The sequence below is a fragment of the Triticum urartu genome, chromosome 5 (genome assembly GCF_003073215.2).
Source record: "Triticum urartu cultivar G1812 chromosome 5, Tu2.1, whole genome shotgun sequence".
NCBI classification, from domain to species: domain Eukaryota; kingdom Viridiplantae; phylum Streptophyta; class Magnoliopsida; order Poales; family Poaceae; genus Triticum; species Triticum urartu.
The window spans coordinates 49738879-49753936 of NC_053026.1; positions in this window are offsets into that span (position 1 = coordinate 49738879).

The window sequence follows — 15058 nt, forward strand, 5'->3', positions numbered from 1 at the left end:
TATTTGGCCTCCCGGAGTTCCTTGATGTCCTTCTTCTTGACGGAGGAGGCCATCCACTTGCCTCTAGCTCCGGATTCGGACATGGTTGAATGCTTGCTTGAGGCGGAAGAGTCAAGAACTTGGGCGCTGGAGCTTGAGAATGGAACGGCAGAGAGAGAGAAGGCGTGGGTGAAGAAAGGGAATCCTTATCCCCTTATAAAGGCAGTAAATATCAAGCGCCTCCCCAATCGCCTTAAAACTCGCCTATTCCCAAGGGCTGTGCAAACGGCACGGTTGGGTTACCCATGCCCGTATTAATGAGGATCCCGCAATAAGAGGACACGATCTCTGCTTTGACAAGACATGCCAATGGAAACCGCATCTTGAAACGCGGAACAGCAAACGAAAATGGTTCGAAATAATATCTGGGTGGATGTGATGTCACATTACAAAAAGTAGTCGGCGGATTAGACTCATGGAATATTATACTCTCTGCGACTGTGTGTGGTGCTTGTGTTACAGGTCTGGATGCATTCTTCGCGCCCGAAGACTATCTTGGAGAATTCGGGAAAGGGAACCCGCCTTGCAATGCCGAAGACAATCTGCGCTTCGGGCACCTCGTCATTGAAGCTTGGTTCAGGGGTTACTGAGGGAGTCCTGGACTAAGGGGTCCTCGGGCGTCTGGCCTGTTAGCCAGGGGCCGGACTAATGGGTTGTGAAGATACGAAGACCGAAATCTCCACCTGTGTCCGGATGGGACTCTCCTTGGCGTGGAAGGCAAGCTTGGCGATCAAATATGAAGATTTCCTTTCTCTGTAACCAACCTTATGTAACCCTAGATCCCTCCGATGTCTATATAAACCGGAGGGCTTAGTCCAGATCCACGAAGACTCATAACCATAGTCATACAAGCTAGACTTCTAGGGTTTAGCCATTACGATCTCGTGGTAGATCAACTCTTGTAATACTCATATTCATGAAGATCAATCAAGCAGGAAGTAGGGTATTACCTCCATAGAGAGGGCCCGAACCTGGGTAAACATTGTGTCCCCCGTCTTCTGTTACCATCGACCCTAGATGCATAGTTCGGGACCCCCTACCCGAGATCCGCCGGTTTTGACACCGACAGTGGCCTCGTCAGCGGCAACCTCGTCGGCCTGAGCGGCGGCATCCTTGGCGATCTCCTCAACGGTGTTGTCGACATCCATCTAAACCGTCGAGGAGATGTCTGAAAACCAAGGAGGGGAAGAAGATGAAGCCAAGATCTAAGTTTAAAGGCAAAAAGAAAAATATTATGCTAGGGAATAGATCAAGACCGGAAGGCAGGCGGCTTACCTATGACGAGTTGGGAGGAATGATTCCCTCCCCGTCGACGCTCGTTTCTGGGATGGGGCCGCCGGCACCTGTGCCTGCCGCCTCCTCCTCCGCATGCGTGGGCTCATCGGGGGAAGGGCTTCCTGCAGATCTCTCCCTTGGCAGCATGGGCTCACTTGTGGAAGCCCTTGCCGGGGACCCGTCCTTGAGTCGTGTGGTGGTTAATGGAGGAGGTGTGTCGGGGGCGGCCTGTGACGCCCTTCCTGTTGCCGCTCTTCCCCTGCAAACCCAGCAAAACTGGTGGTGAAAAGACACGCCCCAGCGCTCGCCAACGGAAAGTGGGTAGTGGACTCATGCTGGGGGCTGAGTCGGGGGCTACGTCGTGGGCTTGGGCCTAGGTTGATCATGATCACCTCTGGCATGCTCGAGGTGCTTTTCGGGGGCTCATCTCCCGTCGAGGTCTTGGCCCTCTTCGCCATCCTCTGCGCCAGTGTCTCCGTGTCCCTGCAAAAGCAAGCCAAGACAAAGTTAAATCAAGCAAGATAACCAGGACAGGAATTAAAGGAATGGAGAAGGTGGTGGAGCACTCACTCGCCCTTTCTTCGTCCTCTTCCTCTACCCCCCTCCTGTTCGGGCTCATGCCAGAGAGGTCATAATCGGCCTCTGGTATGGTGTCGTGCGAAGGGGCAGGGATGGAGACCGGGGTCGCTTGGCCCTGACTGAGGCGGCGACCGCTGCTTCCTCCACCGCCGCGGCCGTGCGCCTCGTATGACGCGCAGGTTGTGCCTAGGCCCCTTTCCGCGGTGCGGCCTTGCCAGTCGCCTTCTTAGCGAGGACTTCTTTGGGCAAGGGGGCTCGCCACACTGGCTCGCTGGAGCCAGACCGCCGGAGGACACGCTTCCTCCTCCCCTTAACCGGGGGCTCCTCGGCCGGCTCCTCTTCGTCCATGTCCTCGTCCGCCTCTTCATCCGCCTCCCCGGCAGAAGGACCCTCGGTGGCAGTGCTGCTGTGTTCCCCGGTGGACTCCACCGGCTCGGCAAAGTCTTCCTCGGCCCCGGCCTCGCTTTCCCGGAAGCCAACGCTGCCGGCCGCTTCGGCAAGGGCCGCCTCCTCCGCCCTGTTGGCGATGTACGCCACCTCCTCAACGGTGGTGTCGCGGACAAGCTACTTCTCCTCGCGGACGGGCCGCTCCGACAAACTATCGAAGAACTCCTGCACCCGCGCCGCATCCTACTCAGCCCAAGTCTGGTCGAGACCACGACCGCCGGGAACTTGAACGGCTTGCCGACTTCCTCAACCTTGCCGGCCTCCTCAGTCCTGCCGGCCTTGCCGGGCTTGTCAACCTTGAGCTGGAACAACTTCGAGCAAAGGGACGCGTGGTGCAACATGATGAAGTTCTGATTCAGACCAGGGCGCAACCTCATGATGTCCGCCGTGTTCCGGAAATCCCAAGCCGGCCTCCCTTTGTTATGTAGAGGGGCAATGCGGCGGCAGATGAAATCTGCCCCGGTCATCTCCAAGGTGAGCCCGGCAGACTTGAGGCGGTGGATTCTGGTAATGTCAACTATGGGCTTCTTGTCCTGAGGGTCAAAGCTACCCCAGTTGCCGCGGCGGATGACTTGCGTTTGCCAGGGGGTGTAGAATGGGTGCGGCTCCTTCTCCACAATCCAGCACCACCTATGCTGCCACTCTTCCCATTTCTCCTTCTGGGTCCCGTTTGGGTATGTCTCCTTGCAACAGGCCCTCGGGATCCAGGTGACGCAACCGGACAGTGCCCCTCCTGGCTGGATGCGGGGGAGGAAATAGTGGCTGAAGAGCGCCGTGTTGGGGGTCACCCCGGCAAAGTTCTCACATAGGTGAGAAAAGATGGCCATACACGCCATGGCGTTCGGTGTGAAGTCAAGAAGATGGAGGCCGAAGGTGTACATAATGTTGATGAAGAAATCCGAGTACGGGGGGCAAAGCCCGCAGTAAAGATAGTCAACAAACGAGGGATATCGATCTGGACCTGGCGCGCCGTTGGGTCCGGGGATGACGCGGGTGGCGGGATGCCCCGTCGTCTCCCTCCCCCACATGAACTGGAACCGCTCCTTTAGCGCGCGTGTTGAGCTCGGGAGCAAAGACGGTGTCCTCCCTCATCTTCGTCACCAGTGCATCGTCCACCTCCTCGCTCCCCTGGAGCAACCCCTTTATCTTGTTCTTGGGCGCCAAGGAGGCCGACGGAGAGCAGGGGGACCGGAAGCAGTGAGGGCGCAGCGGCGATGGGTGGAGAAGGGAGCTTTGGATTGGGCTCGAGGAAGAAGAAGGGGGCGGCGGTTTCCTAGATTGGAATGGGCAAAATGGGTAAATGAGCAGCGCCCCTGCAGTTTCCTCTTTTTATGGGGAAGGCGCGGGGCTGCCTCTTTATTGTTCGGTGTGTAGGCATTGGCGCAGGCACAGGCACGTTGCAACCACCCCAGGAATGACCCCCATGACGCGCAGTCAATACAGATCATGGGAAAGGGCAGCGGACGAGAAGATTACAGCAAGTATTCCCTTCCACATGTGCCCGCGCACTGTTTTGTCCTGGCCAAACAACGCCTCGCATTCGAGTATGGCCCAGGCCCGGGGGCTCCAGTCGGTGTACTAAAGGTTGGGTTCTTTAGCACCCCATACTTGTGCACGGGAAGTCGTAGCCACTCCGCGGCAAGGCGTGAAAAGGGCGAGCGGGGACAGATACAAGACTTAGAAAAACAGCCAAGTCAGAGAATAGAGGAAGAGTTGGACCCCCGGCAAGATCCTTGCCAGGGCGGCTTGCGAGACCCCGGCAAGGTCCTTTCCGTGACGGCTTAGAGAGAACCAACTAGAGCACCTCCCTCATGGTTGGGAGCTCTGACACCATCGACAACGTTAAGACCAGAATCCAAGGGCGCGGGTAAGTGGCGTGCGGATCTTTGTGAAGGCCAGAAGACGAGACGCCAGCAAGATCCCTGCCGAGGACGCCCACGAGGCCCCGGCAGGATCCCTATCGAGGACGCCCACGAGGCCCCGGCAAGATCCTTGCTAGGGACATCGGCAAAACCGCGGCCAGACTCAGCTGCCCAGTCACCACTCTAGTGTGTGGGGCTGACCTGTCATCCTGGCAGGCGCCCGCGTGGTGGCATGCAAATCTTCGTGAAGGCCCCGCCACCTCTCCAGCGCAGCAGCTGGCCACCCAACTTGGCACTGCATGCCCCATCGGCATGGACGCGTGTCGAGACGGGGTGGGGCGACAACGGATGGGATGGGCTCTCTCCCCGTCCCTGATGAAGCTAGAGGGCATGTAAGTGGCGCATTTAATGCATTTGTCCTTAGATGACCCAGATAAGCATGTGTACCATAGCGGTTTACAACTCCTGCATACACTGTAGTTACTTTACACCTCCTGTATGCCACTGTGGCAGCCCCTTGGTGTATAAAAGGAGGCCCGCGGCGTACTGAGGGAAGATTCAGCTTTTTGGACCTCTCGGCCCAACCTGCATGCGTAGCAACGAGCCAAAGCTCAAGAACACTCAATACACAATCAAGCAGGACTAGGGTTTTACGCATCTTTGCGGCCCGAACCTGGGTAAAGACCCGTGGTGTTAATCACTAGATCTGCTCTTTGCTTAGCCCCTGTTCCCTGCCAAACCGTAGAAGGGACCCCCGTGGTCTCATAGGTGTCATTTCCCCGACACTACGCTTTTCTCATATTGATCTTTGCTAAGTTACTATTGTTGTTTTGCTGCTACAATCACTATAAACTGCTTCTGTTTATGTTCATGTTGCTATTTCTACTATCAAACTATTGTGCTACTAAATACTTTGCTACAGAGATATAATTTCCCAGTTGTGGCTGAATTGATGATCAACTGCTAAGGCTCATAAATATTCTTTGGCTCACCTTGTGTCGAATCAATAGATTTGGGTGAAATCCTACCCTTGAAGACTATCGCGAACCCTTATACTTGTGGGTTATGAAACTCAATTTTTGATGTTCTAGGGCTCGTTGGATTTATAGTGAAAAGCCCGATGTGTTTGTGGCCTTGGATCTTCATTTTGGACACTTTTATAAATGTTAAATCATCAAACTCTCCAAAGGGTATTGAATTAGGTCAAACAGAGCTGTGTGGGACCCACGAGCTCAGGTTGCGCGCCCCCCATGCCGAGTGGTCTCATGACTCTCATGTAGATCTTCTGGCCTCCTCCCGAACGTTCTAGGGTCCCTTCCAGTCCATAAAAATCTCCGTAAAGTTTCATCTTGTTTGGACTTTGTTTGGTACTGATTTTCTGAAAACCAAAAACAAGCAAAGGCAGCAACTGGCACTGGGCACTGATTTATTAGGTTAGTACCCAGAAGTGATATAAAATTGCATATAAAGCATTCAAGATTGATAATATAATAGCATGGAAGAATAAAAAATTACAGATACGTTGAAGACGTATCAGTACTAAGTGGAAATTTTAGTTTAGGGGAAGCCACATCACGACACATATGGGACTTGGAAACATAACACAAGGACACACGATATACCCAGGTTTCAGGACTTCAAGATGGACAAAATCCGTACTTCCTTCCTTGCTCTTTCTTTATTTATATATGGAGAACATAGAGTATTACGATGTCGACAGGGACTTGCCTAGTCAGGGGAACTCGCCGGGTTCTGATGATGGAGGTGATTGAGGCGGTAAGTGCCAGCAATATTGTACATGAGACATGCTAAACTAGGTGAAAGGAGTTGATCCCCTTCTACGGTTCCCCTTATATAGATCCACTTATGGAAGACTACTACATATCGGTGCGTGAGTACATGGAAGGATAAGAGGCGGACGTGGTGTTGGTTTACAGCATGTTCCATCCTTTTCATATGCCTCGTATAGTTTTTTTTGCTCGTATTTTGGTGAAGTCTGATGGAAAGGTGTCCTCCAAAGTCGCTAGAGTGGCGATGAGGGTCGGTTCATAGATGAATTGACTTATCATCGACAAATCTTGTAATTGTACAATGATCTTCGCTAGAAGGCCTTCGTACATGTCCAAGTGAACTATTTCTTTTCCTGACCTTGCTAACAACATCCACAATATTTTTGGTTCTGACCATATTACTCAAGGAATTACCTAGTCGAAAGTTGTTTTCATAGCAACAACATAACATTTCTGGGTTTCTTCGTGTATTTATGCTCTTCATTTAGTTCTTGTTGTTCATCATCCTTTGGGGTTGCACGTCCTCGAAGCAGGGGGAAAAATCAACGTGTTGGCCATGTATACATCATCAAAATGGGGTGCATCGCACATCGAAAGACTTGGTCTTGTATGTCCACATGTGCGAGCAGGCTCAAGGAATGTGCAACCACCACAAATACGTGAAATTAGTAACCCCTCCTAACATCGTACCTCGACAACGGAACGTGTTGCAGGGTGAAACACTAGAGAGGATCTTTTCACACTTGGAGGGGGCAACGAGGAAGAACAACTCAAGAACCCAAGGAACAAATCACTCAAACAAACCCAAATATCACATCCACTAGAGTAGCATACATGAGATCCACAAGATTACATGAACAATTCAGGGAAAATAGCACTAGGATAAAGTTCTTCCCACTAAGTGAGGTCTTGCATCCAAGAGGATCTTCTCCAAGAGGAGGGCTTGATCTCCAAGTGGAGCACCCGGTGTTGGAGGGACCGGGCACTCGGGGTGTCCTGGGGGTTTGGCCATCTTGCTCCCTTCTTCACTCTTCTCGTTCACCTCTCCTCTCCCTTGCTCCATGGATGCTCGAGTCTCCGTCTTCTCCTTCACATGATCATCTTCGATGTACCTAAGAATGCATAGCGTATATCTTTGAGGTAGAATCTCATTCTCATGTGAAACCGAATGAAACTCGGAGAGGAAAGAAGTGACCTCGTTCTCAATGTTGCGTGCACGTGCTCTTGTCATCGGTCCTCTCGGTACTTGTAGTTGTGATGGAGTGTCGGTGCGGGTAGTCAAGGGATGCTCCACATCATGTTCCCCCTTGGGAGAGATCCGTCCACGGATCGTGCTCTTCATCACCATGGTACTTGGCCAAGTCTTTGACGTTGAAGATGTCGCTTACGTTGTACTTGTCACGTGGAATGTCGACCTTGTAGGCATTGTTGTGGTAGCGTGCGAGCATCTTTATGGGTCCATCAGCTCTCGGAAGTAGCCTGGACTTGCGCTCCTTGGGGAAATGGTCCTTGCGGAGATGTATCCATACGAGATAACCCGGTGGGAACACCATCGGTGACTTGTTGATGTTGAGCTTGGAGGCGAGTCATTGTATTTGGCGCTCGATCGTGGAACGTGTTTCTTCATGCATCTTCTTGAGGTAGGTGGGTCTTGCACTCGCATCCATGTTTGCTCGTTCTTGAAGAGGTAGAGGAAGGATGTCCAATGGTGACAATGTGTCGAAGCCGTAGACAACCTCGAAGGGGGACTTGCCGGTGGTAGAGTGTCTTGCGTGGTTGTAGGCTTACTCGGCGATGGGTAGGCACTCCTCCCACTCCTTGATGTTCTTCTTTATCAACACGCGTAGGAGAGTTGCAAGTGTCTGGTTGGTGACTTCCGTTTGGCCATTAGTTTGAGGGTGATACATCATGGAGAAGAGTAGCTTGATTCCGAGCTTGGCGCATAGCGTCTTCCAAAAGTAGCTTAAGAACTTGATGTCTCGATCCAACACAATTGTCTTTGGCACACCGTGCAACCTCAAGATTTCCCTACAAAAGAGATTGGCAACACATGAAGCATCATCTATCTTATTGCATGGGATAAAGTGAGCCATTTTAGAGAATCGGTCCACAACAACAAATACGGAGTCCTTGCCATTTTGAGTCCCAAGTAATCCAAGGACAAAATCCATGCTAATATCTTCAAAAGGTTGATGTGGAATAGGTAAAGGCATATGTAAACCATGGGATTGAGATTGTGACTTAGCTTTACAACATGTAGAGCACCTGTTGGTGAAGCGAGCAACATCGCAAAACATCTTCGGCCAAAATTAGTTTTTGGAGAGTGTGGCAGAAGTCTTGTCACGTCCAAAGTGTCCCATGAGTCCACCTCCATGAGCCTCTTGCAAAGGTAACAAATGAAGAGAAGACTCGGGAATGCATAGTTTGTTAGCTCTCATAAGATAACCATCTTTGATATAGTATCATTCCCAGGAAGTATGCGTCACACACTTAGCATAAGGAGTAGAAAAAGTGACATCATGCTCATACAAATCTTTGATATGATCAAATCCAACAACATTCAATTCAAGTTGAGTAAGTAACATGCATTTGCGGGAAAGGGCATCCGCCACAACATTCTCTTTGCCCTTAATGTACTTGATCACATATGGGAAAGATTCAATAAATTCACTCCATTTAGCATGCCGTTCATTCAACTTGGTTTGACCTTTAAGCTACTTAAGTGTCTCATGATTGATATGTATGACAAACTCATGCAGTCTAAGATAATGCTCCCAAACATGCAACACACGCACTAAAGCTTACAATTCTTTGTCATAGATCGGATAATTGAGTTGAGAACCAAAGAGTTTTTCACTAAAATATGCAATAGCTCGTTTTTCTTGCATCAAAACTCCACCAATTCCATTACCACTAGCATCACAATGGACCTCAAAAGTTTTGTCAAAGTTGGGCAAAGCAAGAATCGGAGCATGAGTAAGCAAGGATTTGAGCTCATCAAAAGTGGTTGATTGCAAAGGTCCTCAAACAAAAGGAGCATTTTTCTTACTCAAAACATGCAAGTTGCGGCAATAGTGCTAAAATCTTTCACAAATCGACGATAGAAACCCGCAAGGCCAAGAAAACTATGCACTTGTTGCAAATTAGTGGGTTGGGGCCAAGTTTCAATTGCTTCAATTTTAGACTCATCAACATGGACACCCTTTGAATAAACAAAGAAACCCAAGAAACAAGCTTGTCAACTCCAAAAGTGCACTTTTTCATGTTTGCATAAAGACGTTCCTTGCGAAGAGTTTGCAAAACTTCCCTAACATGATTCACATGATCTTTGATGGATTTGCTAAAAACAAATATGTCATCGAAGTAGACCACAACAAACACTCCAATGTAAGGACGAAGCACAATATGCATAAGTCGCATGAATGTACCGGGAACTTCCGATAAACCCATAGGCATAACCAACCACTCGTACAAACCAAATTTAGTTTTGAAAGCGGTTTTCCATTCATCACCTTCTTGTATGCGTATTTGATAATAGCCACTTTTAAGATCGATTTTTGAGAAAATGGTGGCACCGCTAAGCTCATCTAGCATATCATCAAGGATCTCCACGAAAATGCCTATATCTAACGGTGATAGCATTGATGGGTCTACAATCGGATCACATGCGAAAACTACCATCTTGCTTGGGCACAAGTATAACCGGAACGGCACAAGGGCTTAAAATTTCACGTACATGGCCGTTGTCGATGAGTTGTTGTACCTGCCGTTGGATCTCCTTAGTTTCTTCGGGGTTGATGCGGTAGGGAGCCTTGTTCGGAAGAGGTGCTCTGGGGATGAGGTCGATCCTATGTTCAATGCCACGTAGAGGAGGGAGACCAGGAGGTAGCTCATCGGGAAAGACATCCTCGAATTCCTGCAACAAGTTCGAAAACACTAGAGGAAGAGGATTAGGAGTGTTAGTTTTTGCCACCTCATCTTTGCAAAGTAGGACAACGTGGATGACACTTGATGGGTTCTCACACACTTCTCTCATCTCTCTTTTTGTGGCTAGGAGGACTAAGTTTTTCTCTCTTGGCGAAGAGTCGCTCAATTTTAGCTTGTGGCGCTCACTTTCTTTTTGGTGGGTCACTCTCTAACTAGGATCTCCACGATGGGTGGATGCTTGCTTGTCGGCGATCACTTGGCTTGGTGACATTGGTTGAAGCACATTCTCTTTGCCCTTCATCTTGAAGCTATAGTGGTTTCTTCTTCTGTTGTGGATGACCCCGCAGTCGAATTGCCAAGGGCGTCCCAAGAGAAGATGGCACACGGTCATAGGAACTACGTCACACTCCAAGGTGTCCTCGTAGGCGCCGATCTTGAAAGAAACTTGCACCATATGCTCCACTTGAATAGTGCCAGAGTCGCTTAGCCATTGCACCTTGTAGGGACGGGGGTGCTTCTTCTTGACCAATTGCATCTTGGAACATAGCTCTTCACTTGCCAAGTTGTGACAACTTCCGCCGTCGATGATGACTTTCATGGAACGCCCGTTGATGCCGGCCTTGGTGTGGAAGATGTGGCACCGTTTGTCTTCTTCTTGGTGGTGTTGGAGCGCCAAGACCTTGGAGACCACTAGAGAGGGACTTGAATCATTGTCACAAAAGACTTGATCATCTTCATCTTCGTTCTCGCGCCAGTGCATGTCCACGTGCTCAAGGGCTTCCATTTCTTCTTCACTCATTGAGTCGTATGTGCCATCATCGTCGAAGATCATGGTTTGCTTGTTGGTGCATTCGAAGGACTTGTGTCCTCAGCCACCACATGTGAAGCACTTGAATGAGCTTGTCTTGACGGGGTCGTTTGGTGGTGCCGAAGATGAGGAAGTCTTGGATTTGTAGTTGCTTGTCGGAGGACGAGTCGAGGAATGCGTAGCTTGCTTGGAACTTGACTTGTCGTCGGTACTTGGTGATGTTCTAGTTGAGGTAGGAGTTGCCGAAGTCACGAGAGCTTGAGAGTAGGAGCCGTAGGTCTTGGACGAGTACTTGGAGTATTTGAAGTCATCTTGCACTTGTCGCTCGGCCTTGGTCGCTTGATGAACTAGCTCGAGAAGGTTTGAGTATGGTTGGAAGTCGGCAATCCGCTTGATTGGGTGGTTGAGGTTGTTCAAGAAGCATGCCACTGTTTGCTCATCATCTTCCTTGACTCGTATCATGGCAATCTCCATCTCTTGGTAGTATTCTTCCACCGTCTTCGTGCCTTACTTGAGGAGTTGCAACTTCTTGAAGAGATCACGGGTGTAGTGTGTAGGCACGAAGCGAGCTCTCAGGACATCCTTCATTTCCGTCCAAGTTGTGATTGGTGGTTCACCTCTTGTATGTCGTCGCTCGATCACTTGTTCCCACCAACTGAGGACGTAGTCTTGGAACTCGAGGGAGGCTATGGTGATCTTCTTTTCTTCGTCGTAGTTGTGAAGACGAAATATCTTGTCCAGCTTCAAGGCCATTGAGAGATACTCTTCGGGGCCATTGCTTCTGGAGAACTTGGGCATGGTGAACTTGAGCTTGCCGTAGTGGAGTTCTTCATTGTAGTAGCGGTTTTGATGTTGCTCTTGCCGTGGAAGCAGGTCCTCAAATGCTCATTCCTCGAGTTGTCGCTGTTGGCGTGGAGGAGGGTCTTGAAGCACTTTCTCCCCTTGGTGTCGTTCTTGCCATGGAGGAGGACGAGGGATATGCGCTTGGTTTCTTCTTTCTTGTTGCTCTTCTAGTCGAGCGGTTTCTTCTTGTCGTGCTTGGCGAAGTGCATCTTCTTGTTCACGGACTTGGCGGTTGCGCTCTTCGGCGGCTCTAGTGGCCTCGTTGAGTGTGTGTTGAGCTTCGAGTGCTTGAGCTTCACGTTTTAGGGATTGTGCTTCACGTCGCTCTTGTGCTTGTCGAATTGCCTCACCGTCTTGAGGTGGTTGACGTTGCACTTGAGGATGTATTTGCTCTTGGTCCCTTGGTTGCTGCGCTTGTTTCCGCGCCCTTTCACGTGCTCGAACTCGGTCTTGTAAGCCATTGCCATGGAATGGATTTTCTTGAGCTTGGTGATCTTGGGGATCATTACGTCGAGGGGCTTGAGCTCGGGGGGGGGGGGCTTGTATCATAAGAGGAGTAGTCTGAAGATTGCCGACTTGAGCAGCGGCTTGAGTGGCGCCGTCTTGTTGACGATGATGAGGAAGACGGGCGCCGCACAATCATGTTGCGGAGTTCATCCATTTTTGTAGAGAACTTGTCATCGATGTAGTCGCGGTTCGTAACTTCCGATTGATGAAGGTTGGCGGTGAGTTAGTCAAGGAGGTCACGCAAGGCTTCACTTTCTTGATGGAGAGCTCGTTGCGCGATGAAGAAGTGTCTCTTGGTGACGTAGCCGGGATCATCACCTTGCTCCTCGGAAAGCGGGTTCGCCGACGAACTTGGCCTATCCATCATAACCAAGTGGGGTGAGTAGGAAAATGAGAGAACAATACGGAAGTTACCTTTTCCGAGGATTGAGGATGTAACAAGTGTCACTCAATGTAATGCCACAATACAAGAATTAGAACCGGGATTGTTTCTCACACCTACAAGTAAAAGGCTTATGGAGTAGCTTGGTTACGATGGTGGCAAAATTTCAAGAAAATGTTAGTCAAGATATCGATAAGGTTGAGAAGGTTCACAAAAATGCAAGTAAAGCAAATAGATCAAACCCAAGGATATCACTAGGAACACACACACGGAAGATAGATGGGATCCGCACAACCAAGGGGTCAGCTCAAAATGTGCAACCACGGAAAGTGCTCTTGTTGTGCGAATGCTAGAGAGACGCTAGCTCGATTGCTCAAATGGGCAAGATACGCTTGTGCACCAACCTACGATAGAAACGTTCCGTCTTCAATCCCAACTATGCTATGTATGTGGTGACCAAGATGATGTGTCGATGCAAAATGGCTCAATGCTATTGCTTACAAGCTCTTTGTTTCTCCTCTTTTGCTTAAAATCTTTTCTTTCTTTATTTTTTCTATACTTGATGCTCGAGCTAAGTATGATATGAGACAAGTATGTAAGATATGCATGTGAGAGACTTATGGCACTAAGATGATAACAAGATCACTACGGTGCACAATAGCGTGGCCCGACAATTCTCAACTCGCTAGTCTCGATGGGTAAGAAACGCAAAATGGCTCGAGCTATCAATGCAAAAGCAAGGGTAAGTGTCGTCAATGTTACCGTCCTTTCTTACGGTTAGCGGTGAAGATGACTTCGAGGTGATGATGAATGGCGGAGATGTCGATGTCACACGCTCCTAAGTAGCCGAAACACCTTTGGAAACGGAAATCGCAACTCAAAATCGGTCAAATGCGAAAGGTGGGTGTTTTTGTGATGATTTTTTGGATGGAGGCTAATTGTGGTGGTAATGATATGAGTGGATGGGGGATGTCAAGAGCTTCCAAACGAGCTAAAGAACACAAAAAATGGACTTGGGAGTTGGAAATTAGGGTCAAATTGGTGGTGTAGTTGGGCTGATTCGGGGAGGTGCGGGCACCCGGGGGTGGGAGGTGCTGGTGCCCGTGGTGGTCAGGGGGAAATGGCCCGGGGGTGCAGGTGCCTGGTGGTTCGAGGTGCAGGCACCCGGTGGTCGTCGATTTGGGCGGAAATTTTGGGGGAAATGCAAAATTCCGTGGATTTTGTGGTAGGAAGGGTGGGGATTATTGGGGAGGGGCTAGATCCACTTGCCAAACATCAAATCCATGGACCAAAACAACCAAATCTCACAAGATCCAACAAATTGCAAGAAAAAAAATTTGGGGCTATTTTTTGTGGGGATTTTCGAATTTGGACGAAAAACAACAAAATCAAGCTAGCAAATGGGGGGGATGGGACTCCAAGATGTGAATCAACCTTGCTCATGACACCAAGATGTTGTAGGGTGAAACCCTAGAGAGGATCTTTCCACACTTGGAGGGGGCAAAGAGGAAGAACAACTCAAGAACACAAGGAACAAATCACTCAAACAAACCCAAATATCACATCAAGTAGAGTAGCATACATGAGATCCACAAAATTACATGAACAATTCAAGGAAAATAGCACTAGGATAAAGTTCATCCCACTAGGTGAGGTCTTGCATCCAAGAGGATCTTCTCCAAGAGGAAGGCTTGATCTCCAAGAGGAGCTTCTCCAAGAGGAGGTCTAGATCTCCTAGAGGAAGAAGGTGAGCAAAGCTCTCTCTTTGTGTTCTAAATACTTTGCTAACCTCTCAAACAAGCTAGTAGATGGGTACTTATAGTCTAGGGACGGAGTAGGAGAGGAGAGGGGATACAAGGTCAAAGACCCAAAGAGGCACGCAGGCCCTCGCGGAGTGGTCCGGGCACCTGGGGCAAAGGGGTCGGGCACCCGGACCGGCCAGAGACCGCGGCCAGGTTCGGCCGGGCACCCGGGGCGAAGAGGGCCGGGCACCTGGCCCGTACGGGGGGCGGCTGGGAGGTGGCCGGACACCCGGGGGTCCCAAGCCCGGGCACCCGGGGTTGCATCAGGCAACCGGCTGGGAAGGGGCCAGGCACATAAGGGTACGGCTGGAGGCTGGGCTGGGGCCCGGGCACCCGGACGAAGCAGGGGCAACGCCCAGGTGGGGGTGGCCGGGCACCTGGTGTTGGAGGGGCCGGGCACCCGGGTGTCCAGGGGGTTTGGCCATCTTGCGCCCTTTTTCACTCTTCTCGTTCACCTCTCCTCTCCCTTGCTCCATGGATGCTTGAGTCTCCGTCTCCTCCTTCACACGACCATCTTTGATGTACCTAAGAATGCACAGCGTATCTCTTTGAGGTAGAATCTCATTCTCATGTGAAACCGAACGAAACTCGGAGAGGAAAGAAGTGACCTCGTTCTCAATGTTGCGTGCACGTGCTCTTATCATCGGTCCTCTCGGTGCTTGTGGTGGTGATGGAGTGTCGATGCGGGTAGTCGAGGGATGCTCCGCATCAGAACGGCATACGATGTCTCGTAGGCAGGCCGCAAAGCCAAAAAAGAGAGCATCAGGATAACCAGAGTAAAGCACGTACCATAGGGG